We start from the raw sequence: 12,709 nt of genomic DNA, 5'->3' as shown, positions 1-12,709 counted from the left end.
TGGTGGTGGTGATGGTGGTGGTTATGGTGGTGGTGGTGATGATGGTGGTGGTGATGGTGGTGGTGGTGGTAGTGATGGTGGTGATGGTGGTGGTGATGGTAGTGATGGTGATGGTGGTGATGATGATGGTGGTGATGGTGATGATGGTGATGATGGTGGTGATGGTGATGATGGTGATGGTGGTGATGGTGATGATGGTGGTGATGGTGATGATGGTGATGATGGTGGTGATGGTGGTTATGGTGGTGGTGATGGTGGTGGTGATGGTGGTGATGGTGGTGGTAGTGGTGGTGATGGTGGTGATGGTGGTGGTGATGTTGGTGATGGTGGTGGTGATGGTGGTGGTGATGGTGGTGATGGTGGTGGTGGTGGTGATGGTGGTGATGGTGGTGATGTTGGTGATGGTGGTGGTGATGGTGGTGATGGTGGTGGTGATGGTGGTGGTGGTGATGGTGGTGTTGGTGATGGTGGTGATGGTGGTGATGGCTACGCGCGTGTTTCTCTGTAATCCAGCACTGTGTGGAGGCAGCAGTGGGGGTTGTTGGAGCACACACACACAGAGAGAGAAGTTGTGAAACTCCCTTGCCGTAGGCGTCTAAGATGACCTGCTCAGGAGAACGCGGAACACGGCAGCAGCAGCAGCAATGTGGTGGACTCCACCTGCTCCATCCATTCGTGTGTCGTCTTTCCGACAGCTGCAGTTTCCTGCAACGTGCAAACACCTTGATATAGAGAGAGGGCAGCAGAGCTTGGGCAACTGTGGCTGCGAGTGCCGCTGCCTTCCCGCTCCTCGTCTGTGGTTCCTGCTTATTCTGAGTCGTCCCCCCCCTCTCTCTCTGAGTCGTCCTCTGTCTCTCTCTCTGAGTCGTCCTCTGTGTCTCTCTGAGTCGTCCCCTCTCTCTGAGTCGTCCTCTCTCTCTGAGTCGTCCTCTGTCTCTCTCTCTGAGTCGTCCTCTGTCTCTCTCTCTGAGTCGTCCTCTGTCTCTCTCTCTGAGTCGTCCTCTGTGTCTCTCTGAGTCGTCCTCTGTCTCTCTCTCTGAGTCGTCCTCTCTCTGAGTCGTCCTCTCTCTCTCTGAGTCGTCCCCTCTCTCTCTCCCTGAGTCGTCCCCTCTCTCTCTCTGAGTCGTCCTCTCTCTCTGAGTCGTCCTCTCTCTCTGAGTCGTCCTCTGTCTCTCTCTGAGTCGTCCTCTGTCTCTCTCTCTCTCTCTGAGTCGTCCTCTGTGTCTCTCTCTGTTCGAGAGCGAATGAACTCTGTGCTGCGGCGGTGGCGGTACAAGTGAAACAAAAATCACAAAAATCAACATTATTAATTTTATTATAATTCACGAACAATAGCGAGGAATCCGTCGATACGTTTTCAACTCAAGAAGCTCGGAGGAGCAACGGGACGGCGAATATTTCCGTCGGTGGCCTTGAGGCAGGGTATTGGACAATTCCACGTTGCCATGGCGGGGTCAGTCCATCCATAAGTGTTCGGTGATTGCAGCTTCGTGGGAGAGGGCTTGTTAACGGTGGTCGTCTTGATGAGAGCATCCACTCGATTCATTCGGTCATTCCGATAGGGCGGGATAGTGAGTGGGACGTCGTTGGTGTGTAACGACGCGTCGATTAATCGATACTATACGGGACTTTATTCTGATTTAAAGCTTTCGTGACTGCAGGGATTCATATTCTTGGTTCTTTCGGTAAAGTCACGTAGAAGGGAAATAATAAAATAATATTAATATAAAACAATAACAATTCTCACGACGTTTCGACTGAAATCCACATCAAGAAACTTTCTTGCTGTGGATTTCACACCTGATGATGATTGCTTGTGTTGCAGTCGAAACGTCGTGAGAATTGTTATTGTTTTATATTTATATTGTTTTATTATTTCCCTTCTACGTGACTTTACCGAAAGAACCAAGACTACGAAACTTTATTCGTTAATTAAATGACGTACCAATGTTACATCGAGGCTAATGGTGCAAACCAAAGTATACAACCGGAATAGAAATGACTTTTTTTAAATAAAACAATACCGACAAGATGATAACAAAACGATATATAATCATATCTAGTCGATTATAATCGATTTTTGGAATGACAACCACTCAACACATTCGTCAATACCACTGCGTGCCTTAATAGGATAAATATATAACATGCGACGTTTCGGGCAATGACCCTTCTCCGCGTACTATAAATAAGGGCAATTGCTCTAACCGTGTATTGTTCATGCGCTACGAACTGTAGAAGGTTCGTGACACCGAAACGTCGCCTATGATAGGTTCTCCTATTGAGGCCACACACACACAACAGTGTTGGAATTGATGAGTGTGCGGAGTCGAGTTGTTATTGATCAGCTGCGCAGAAGCACCACCACTAACGCAGCAGCAGCAGCAGCAGCGTCACCGAAATCATCACGCGGGACATCTGTGAACAAAAACTTCATAGCTCATCGGCTTCCTCCTGCAGTTTAAATAAAGTCACGTAGTTAAAACATACTTGATACAGCTGTCGTGGCTGTGACGGTTCCACCTGAAGACGGAAGCTTGTGTTGCCTCCGAAACGTCGTGATTTTTATTTTATTTTACTTTGATTAATTTTAATGTTTTACCTACACGGTGACTTTACCGAAAAAACCTAAGAATGTGAATCCTTGCAGTCACGAAAGCTTCAAATCTAGAATTAAGTTTAAATAAAGTTTATGATTTGTTTGATTTGGGGCGGGGGGGGTGCAGGGGAGGTAAGATTCTCGATCCGCAGTTGGGGATGTGAACCCAATCCGTGGCTGGCTCGAAGTGACGACTCGACATCTTCGTTAACGACACCGACTTAAAATAACTAAAATATAATATCATATCGGCGACGTGCTGTGAAGAAGGGCAATTGACCGAAACGTTGCTGATTAGGTATTTTTTTGAACGCCACGGTGTTATTGACTGGCGTGTTGATTATTGTTGTTGTTGTTAAATTTGCTTGTGCACCACTGCCAAAGGCAGCAGCAACAGCATCAGCTGTATCATCAGCATCACCAAATCATTTGTCGAGATGACTCGATAACTATATACGGACACTGCCTGCGTACTGCAGGGCGGATGATGATGATGCTGCCAATGATAATGATGATGACGATGATGATGATAATGATGATGACGACGATGATGATGACGATGATGATGATAATGATGATGACGACAATGATGACGACGATGATGATGACGACGATGATGATGATGATAATGACGATGATGATGACGATGATGATGACGATGATGATGACGACGATAATGATGATGATGACGACGATGATTATTACACCAAAGTCCACGTTCGTTTATCGAGCAATGTAAAAAGAAAACGCTAAAATCTCACGGTATTTGTTTGTTCGTCAAAGGGAGGATGTTGTTTCCGTGTCCCGTCGACTGTTAAATGAAGGAAGTCCAGCAGCTCGCGACAACACGACGGATACATTAATGTCATTCCATAATCGTTGTTGTTGTGTGTGGTTTAAAAAAAACTATATATATAAACGTATAAGTTATTGCGCCCGCTGATGTCGCTGGAAATGTTCAGACGTATTCATCACACGGCCGTGAACGGTACCCGTGCATTATCTTTGCTCTGTGATGTGCGATTCTGAGCGTACGGGATGATCCATTTATCACAATCATTATTTATCCTGGAGGAATCCGATGAGCTATTAAGCTTTTTTTGTTAGCAGACGTCCAGTTTGGGGGTGGGGGGGGGGGGTCATCAGGTGACATCAACACGATGCGAGTGCAAAGTAGAGAAATGAGTAAGCAAGTCGATAAATGACAGTCTTGTTCTCCTAGAACGCCACGTGTTGTTCTCACAACGGGAATTGGATATAACGCGATGATGAATGCATCGGGGAACACACTTCATATATATAACGCGGACGCGAATTGGAAATAATGCGATCGAGTGAACGAAACTCCGTCGAGCGAGTAGGAATCAGCCGCTGTGACAGGCTGCCTCGGCGTAGCGTCATCGCACAAGGGCATGGGGATGCTGCTGGATGCTTCTAGACCAGTGGTTCTTATCGTGGGGGTGCGCGAGATGCCCTTTCTGGGGGTGCGAGACGTGGGCAATCTTTTTTAAAAAGGTAAAGCATCGAAACACTCATTAAGCGTTTACTACCTGGTTAAATAAAGGTGAAATTAAATAACGTAAATGAATACAACTTACTTTGTTTCATCAAACCCTACGTATTTATGAACTTTGTAGAAAAATTTACGATTGAGGAACAAATTACGGGTGCAAGGCTGCAGTCAAGGAGTCACTGCTTTAGCTGCTGCCCGCGTTTGGCCCCATGCATCGCTCCGATTGATTCCGACGCGAGTTTTCCCACAATGCAGCGTTGTTCCGCATATACTTTTTTGGGGGGGGGGGGGGGAGGTGTACGCGCTTTGGTGGAGTAAAACGACCGTGTGATGTTTCGGAAGCCCTCTCCGATTTAAACACACTTGCAAGTTACTCCGCACGCGTATTCACGTGCACATCCTTTGCCCTGTTTAAAACAAAATGTCTATTCTGTTCACGCCGTTCCGAGTTGTTACCAAGTTAGGACCATTAAATCTCCAGTACATTATTGGCGTTTCCTTTTCCACCAGGGCCCAGGCAGGTGCATATCTCGTCTAAGAGCGCAGCCTCCGGCTCCTATTAACGAAGTCTCTCTGGCCTTCTTGGTTCTTTCGGTAAAGTCACGTAGAATGGAAATAATAAAATAATAAAAATAAACCATAATCAAATAATTCTCACGACGTTTCGGCCACAACGCAAGCAGCCGTCCTCAGGTGAAGAACAGGTCTGTCCAGAAGACAGTCTGAATGTTATTATTTTATTATTTCCCTTCTACGTGACTTTACCGAAAGAACCAAGAAGATGAATCCCTGCAGTCACGAAAGCTTTAAATCGAAATCTCTCTGGCCTCCATAAATAATATCTGCTATGCAGAAGGGCCGGGAACCGAAACGTCGAATTTTTTATTTTATTTTAAAGCAGCAGTGTTATTGATGAACGTGTTGAGTTGTATTTGTGTTTCATTCTAAACGCACAAATGTAGCGAGTAGTAGCGGGGTAACTATACATGGATCACCCCGTACAGTAATAGTACTTTGAAATACAGTACATCAAGTTGGGTGTTTCACGATTTACTGTCTCTCCCACCCCCTCGACCGCCCTCTCTATTCGATTAATTAATCGATTATTCAGTTAGCGTTGCGGCTCACGCAACGCACGTTGCACGCGGGATACGAACCGCGGGTTATTATCGTCAGGCTGGGGAAATCGGCGTTGATCGATAATGAATCGATGAACGGGTTTGACCGCTGCTCGCTAGGTTACTACGAGATGACCGGCGAATTGGATTTGTTGACTTTACAATCAAATACTCCCCCCCCGTTCACTCCGAAGTAAACACATTTAGCTGTGGGCGGGGGGGGGGGGTCGATTGACCATACTTCACCACCCCAGTGAACGTGCAACGCTGAGGCCATTGTTGGTCGCAACCGTTGCATGCGACGGCCGCGATTTTCTTTCCAGATTCTCGCTCGCGCACGCTTGTTGACGTCACACCACGTGGGGGGGGAAGTGGGTCACACGTGACGGGACGTGCAGCTCGACAACTACGGGCTGTCTGCCCACGCGGGTCGTTATGACGACGACGATGACGACTGACGTGACGTCACAATCGGCATGGCCGCCAGCAACGGAAACGGAAGAGGCGTGGCGAGCCGAGGGAGCTTTAAATCTGTACTGTGAGTCTGTACTGTGAGTCTGTACTGTGAGTCTGTACTGTGAGTCTGTGTTGTGAGTCTGTGTTGTGGGTGTTGTGGTTGATGTGGTTGCCGCTCTGATGTTAGTTGTGTCTAACAGTGGTTACCAGTTGTTGTTGTTACAATGATTATAGTCGCTGTTAAAATCATTATCATTGTTCTTGTCACGTTCGTGTATCGTGTCGTTTTTAATTTAAAATGTACAAAAGTGTCTCATCGCGTTCTACGTTGTTAAATATATATGTTTAAAAAAAGAACACGTGCTGTCATTGAATTCATCGCGAAGATGCGTGCACGTGATGTTTGTTGCAGGCCTCAAGATGTCGCAGGGCTCGTGATGACGTAGAGCTCGTGATGACGTGGAGCTCGTGATGACGCAGAGCTCGTGATGACGCAGAGCTCGTGATGACGCAGAGCTCGTGATGACGTGGAGCTCGTGATGACGTAGAGCTCGTGATGACGTAGAGCTCGTGATGACGTCGGGCTCGTGATGACGTAGAGCTCGTGATGACGTAGAGCTCGTGATGACGTAGAGCTCGTGATGACGTAGGGCTCGTGATGACGTAGAGCTCGTGATGACGTACAGCTCGTGATGACGTAGAGCTCGTGATGACGTAGAGCTCGTGATGACGTAGGGCTCGTGATGACGTAGAGCTCGTGATGACGTACAGCTCGTGATGACGTAGGGCTCGTGATGACGTAGAGCTCGTGATGACGTGGAGCTCGTGATGACGTAGAGCTCGTGATGACGTAGAGCTCGTGATGACGTCGGGCTCGTGATGACGTAGAGCTCGTGATGACGTAGAGCTCGTGATGACGTAGAGCTCGTGATGACGTAGGGCTCGTGATGACGTAGAGCTCGTGATGACGTACAGCTCGTGATGACGTAGAGCTCGTGATGACGTAGGGCTCGTGATGACGTAGAGCTCGTGATGACGTACAGCTCGTGATGACGTAGGGCTCGTGATGACGTAGAGCTCGTGATGACGTACAGCTCGTGATGACATCAGGCTCGTGATGACGTAGAGCTCGTGATAACGTAGAGCTCGTGATGACGTACGGCTCGTGATGACGTAGGGCTCGTGATGACGTAGAGCTCGTGATGACGTACAGCTCGTGATGACGTAGTGCTCGTGATGACGTAGAGCTCGTGATGACGTAGAGCTCGCGATGACGTAGAGCTCGAGATGAAACGATCGGCGCGTTCCAACTGGTGCCTGCTGCTGATGTCGCGTGTGCGAGGCAACGCTCGCAGCTCGTGGAGGCCACGGGCACGTGGCGGTCTCGACGGGTTTGTCGGGGCGAGTTGCGGTTTGCGTCGTGGCCACCTCCTGTGAAAGGCCGGACACACCACGTCCCGACCGCCTTTGTCTCCCCCAGTGGCGAGGTTTACACGCAGCACCAGTTACTCGTTTTGAGGCTGAGTCAACCTTGGAGGGAGGCTCAGGACCGGTTCAGATAATCGTCACTGGGTGTTGGTGGCCGTGAACGGGAATGGAATATTTAAATGGGTGTATTTAACTGTGTATCATGAATACAATAAAAAAAAATCTACATCAAGTTTGTGAAAAAACATCTGCAAACATAAATATACAGTTATTACACAAGTGCTTTTAAAATTCCCCGATCAAATCCTTTTCGTTACGACAAAATAGATTTTCATTGCCGCTCTGCTGACGATCGATCGCAAATCGATTGGCACTAATCGATGTTTTAACATTGCGGTGACTTTAGCGACCTCTAGTGGCTGCAGGAGGCACATTAACCCAATGCATACAGCACATACTGCCGTCGAAACACCACTGCCAAACGCCCTTTAGCGAGTTTCATTCCCCAGGCAATGGCTAACATCAGACGCGAGTTCTATCTGAAACGGTCCTGGACCTCCCCTAGGTTGACTCAGCCTCAAACGACTACCTGGTGCGGTGGGACGTCAGCATTCGTGAGTCAAAGTTTGTGGACGCACAGAGACAAAAGTCCCCCGTGTAACCTGCACAGGCTGTTGGGACAAGGGCCGTGAGCGAGCACCCATTAAGGCAGGCACGCTGCAGAGGGCATTTGTGGGGTCAGCCCCAACACCCGGCCGCCTTTGTCTCCCCGGTGCTGACATTAAACAAACGTCACCAGGTGTTAATTTATGGCTGAGTCGACCCAGCAGGAGACCCTGCACCGATTGTATGCCTCTGTCATGGCGCAGTGCGCTAACCATTGCGCCACCGCTCCACCGCTCTCCACTATCATCACCACCACCAGCCGTGCTCAACCCACCGCTGGATGAAGGTCCACGCACGCACACGAGCACTACGTCATCACGAGCTCTACGTCATCACGAGCCTGACGTCATCACGAGCTCTACGTCATCACGAGCCTGACGTCATCACGAGCCCTACGTCATCACGAGCTCTACGTCATCACGAGCCTGACATCATCACGAGCTCTACGTCATCACGAGCTCTACGTCATCACGAGCTCTACGTCATCACGAGCTTGACGTCATCACGAGCTCTACGTCATCACGAGCTCTACGTCATCACGAGCTCTACGTGATCACACCCCAGAGTCAGTGATGGCGCCACTCTCCTCGGAGTGGCGTGAGCGGCGGCGTGGGGGGGGGGGTGAAGGGTGGTGGGGGAGGACGGGAGGGGGTGGGAGTGGTGATGGGGAGGCGGGGGGGGGTGATGGGAGTGGTAATGGGGGAGGATACGAGGGCCCCGTGCCCTCTGATCTGCCCCTGGGGCCAGTTTGTGTAACCTCCTGCACCGCGGGCAATTTCCAAACCTCCCCCCACCACCCCACAGCTCCCCTACCACCACCCCACAGCTCCCCCACACGCACCACCGCCTCTGCAGCTCTAAAGGCGCGACAGCAGAAGTTGAATGTGAAACGTTTAGGTCACACGCACAAAGATAAAGACCACCACCCCCCGTATAGCCTTAACAGACTGTTGGGGCAAGAGCACCTATGAAGGCCGGCACGGCACACGAGAGGGGGTGACCAGCACCACCCCGACCGTGGTGGTGGCTCCTGGCGAACAGAGTGGGAACAAACGCGGACGTTCAGAGAATCACCACCTCCTCGTTGGAGACGCACACATCGCAAACCTCCTGGGAGTTTGACGTCCCTCCTCCCGGGAGACATCGGCCGTGGAACCACCCCAACCCGCCGGCACACATCAGGCGCTGGCCCACACGCGACATCTCCTGCATGGACGGAACATTTAAAGACGCCGAGCAAAAGGAGCGCGATCGTGGGACGTGAAACCCAAACTCCGGACCACGCAGTAAACCCACAGACAACCACAGCAGAGACATCTTGAGACCCACAGATAAACTTAGAGACTCGTAGAGGTACACAGAGAGAAACAGAGAGTCAGAGAGATGCACCGATATACATGACAGATATTAAAGCCACAGGAGAGCGATCGTGGGACGTGAAACCCAAACTACGGACCACGCAGGAAACCCACAGACACCCACAGAAGATGTATATTGAGACCCATAAAGCTATTTAGAGACTCGTAGAGCTACAGAGAGAGAGAGAGAGACAGTCGTAGATATACACAAATATATTGCAGATAAGCCACAGGAAGAGCCATTGTAGCCATGCAATCCAAACTTTAAACCGTGAACCACTGTGTAAACCACAAAGGAGGAGGAATGGGAAACTCTCTGCTCCTCTCGTCGTGCCCAGCAGACCTCGACATTGAACATCTTGCTGCCATCATGCACAAGAACAGAATTATAAATTAGTTAGTGTGTCTGTGTGTGTCTCTCTGTGTCTGCCTGTGTGTGCGTGTCTGTCTGTCTGTGTGTGTCTGTCTGTCTGTGTGTGCGTGTCTGTCTGTGTGTGTCTGTGTGTGTGTCTGTGTGTCTGTCTGTGTGTGAGAGGAGCGGTGGTGCAGCGGTTAGTGCACTGCGCTACGAACCTGGCGACCCGGGTTCGATTCCCGCTCACGGCCAACATCAGTGACGATTATCTGAACCGGGCCCGGGCCTCCTCTAGGTCGACTGGACCTAAAATGAGTACTCGGTGCGATGTGAAAACATCGCCACTGGGGAGACAAAGGCGGCCGGGCGTGATGCTGGCCACCCACCCCCTCATGTGCAGTTCCGGCCTTCCTAGGTGCTCGCTAACAGCACTTGCCCCTACAGTCTGTTACAGGCTATACGGGGGATCTTTGTCTTTGTTGTGTGTGTGTGTGCGGCAAATCTGTGAATAAGAAAGCGATGTGTGTGCGTCACACGCGTAATGCGCGCCGCCTGCGATATATAAGACGCTAGCACGAGCAGCACTCCGTGCTGAAGCAGCAGCAGCAGCACCGTGTGTGCATGCTCAAGTCACATTTCGCCCAGTGCGTAGCCCACCGTGCTCATCGGAGGTACGAAAGAAAGAAAGTGTAAGCACGCACGTTTCGCATCGCTTCGTGTGCTCTGCGTTGCATGTTGTAGGTATGTATATACGCATACACACACGCGCGCATACGTGTTAAAACATCAGCCTGTTCGAGTCACAGCCCTGCTTGCACGGCGCCACGTTCGCGTAACGACACAGCTCATCTCAGACATCGATTCCGTTCGTCTTTGGCCGATTCTCAGGGGACTCGAACGCGCGTTTCCATCGCTCGACCTCCACTCATCCTCGTAGCAGCAGCGGCGGCGTTTGGCTCGCCGTCGAACGGTCACCGCATCGCGCGCTATCACCCGCTACGAAGGAGGTCGATGCCTGCTGCTGTATATGTGGAGTTTGCGCGTCTCTCTCATCATCATCACGGTGGCGAGGAGATGTTAACTACCTCGCCCGCTATACAGGAGGTCGTGGGTTCGATCCCGACCCTGACGCCTGCTGCTGTATATTTGGAGTTCGCGTGTCTCTTTCCCCGTGGCCGCGATGACCACCACGACCACGTGACTTTTATTTCGTGGTGTGCGCGGTGCTTTTAGCGCCACAGCGCGTGGATTTGTAGCGTTTATTTTCCTTTATTTGCAGGTGACTTTGTATTTCATATCGAAATCGCCTCCAGTGCTGTTGCTGCTGCTGGCGGCAATAAAAGTTGTTTAAAAGTGAAGTCTGTGACACGTGCGGCGTGCCAGAAACTCGACAAGCAACGCAACCATCACCGAGGCCTGGGCTCGAACTCGGTCGGGGCTCAGCTGTGACGACGTCACCGCGGAGTGGATCGACGGCCACTTTGACGATGCGAGCCGCATACCGCGGCAGAGCGATGCCTTTTAAACGCGGGGGGCTCCACGGGAAGACGGGGGAGGGGGGGGCGGTGCGGGGATTACAGCCGCGCTCAAAGCTCCCAACGAACTGGAGGCTCTGAGGCAGCCGGCGTGATCATCGCAGAGTCTCAGCGTCACGCGCACAGCTCAATAAAGTGAGCCACATTACGAGATTAAAGGATCACGGACGGGGTTGGACCCCGCGCGCGCCAACGCCTAGCAAGCCCCTGACCGCGCAGCGAACGTAAAGCTCCCCCCTACCCCCCCCCCCCTCTCTGCTACGACGAACGCATTGAAGTCACAAGACGTCCTTGGTGGTGATGATGATGGTAAGAGACATCGGTGTTCTTCATTGCAAGGCCCGCGGTGCCACCGCCGGCCTCTGATGGCCTCCAGTGGGGCCCACGACGGGTGAACCCCGACAAGACACAAATGGTGAAAACACCAACATCAACATCATCATCATCTTCGTGCTGTGTGGCGGTCCTACTGAAAATTAGTGAAGAACACTAATTAATAGTAAGGATTCATAATAATAAAAAACTAAAATAGTTGACGTTTCGGGCAATTGCCCTTCTTCATAGCACATGTAATAAGCAGCCTGTTGCAAAGGTTCGAGCGAAGATCCCGCGGCCGCCCTGGTGAATCGTGCGCGTGTCGTCATCATGATCATCGTCATCGTCACCTCCAGCAATCATGACGCACCACGTGTCCATATCGTCACTCAGCATCTTCAACCACTGTGCAATCACACACGGCATCATCACACACGGCATCATCACACAGTCCTGGGCCTCCCCTAGGTCGACTCAGCCTTAAATTAGTACCGAGTGTGATGCTAAACAACAAACGTCGGCACGTGGGAGACAAAGGCGGCCGGGCGTGGTGCTGGCCACCCACCCCCTCGCGTGCCGTTCGGGCCTTCAAAAATGCTATTCCCAAACACGCACTTGCCCCAACAGTCTGTTAAGGCTATGCGGGTTATTTTGTCTTTATCTTAGAATTTGTGTGTGCGCGCGCGTATGCATCGCGTGTCGCGTGTGTGTGTGTGTTTGGTGTGTGTGGTGTGTGGGTGTGTGTGGTGTGTGGGTGTATGGTGTGTACGTGTGTGGGTGTCTGGTGTGTGTAGGTGTGTGGGTGTGTACGTGTGTACGTGTGTGGTGTGTGGGTGTGTAGGTGTGTAGGTGTGTGGGTGTGTAGGTGTGTGGGTGTGTGGTGTGTGGGTGTGTGTGAGTGTGTGGGTGTGTGGGTGTGTACGTGTCGTGTGTGTGGGGTGTGGTGTGTGGGTGCGTGGTGTGTACGTGTGTGTGGTGTGTGGTGTGTACGTGTGTGTGTGTGGTGTGTACGTGTGTGGGTGTGTACGTGTCGCGTGTGTGGGTGTGTACGTGTGTGGTGTGTGGGTGTGTATGTGTGTGGGTGTGTGGTGTGTACGTGTGTGGGTGTGTGGTGTGTACGTGTGTGGGTGTGTTGTGTGTCGTGTGTGTGTGTGGCGAGAGGAGGGAGAGCTCTCTCGTATCAAGAGGAAGTTGGCAGCCTTCACGTGGCCCCAACTCTGTCGAGTGCGAGATAGTGACGCGTACTATCGTCGCGATCTCACGGTCTGCGGACCAACAACAACAACAACATCAACAACAACAACATCAACAACAACAACATCAACAACAACAACGACAACAACAACACAGACAACGCCAAACAGCG

This window comes from Lampetra planeri, chromosome 15, assembly GCF_965212315.1.
Source record: "Lampetra planeri chromosome 15, kcLamPlan1.2.h2, whole genome shotgun sequence".
NCBI lineage: Eukaryota > Metazoa > Chordata > Hyperoartia > Petromyzontiformes > Petromyzontidae > Lampetra > Lampetra planeri.
The sequence above is the reverse complement of the archived record's forward strand: the minus strand, read 5'-3'. Positions refer to the sequence as shown.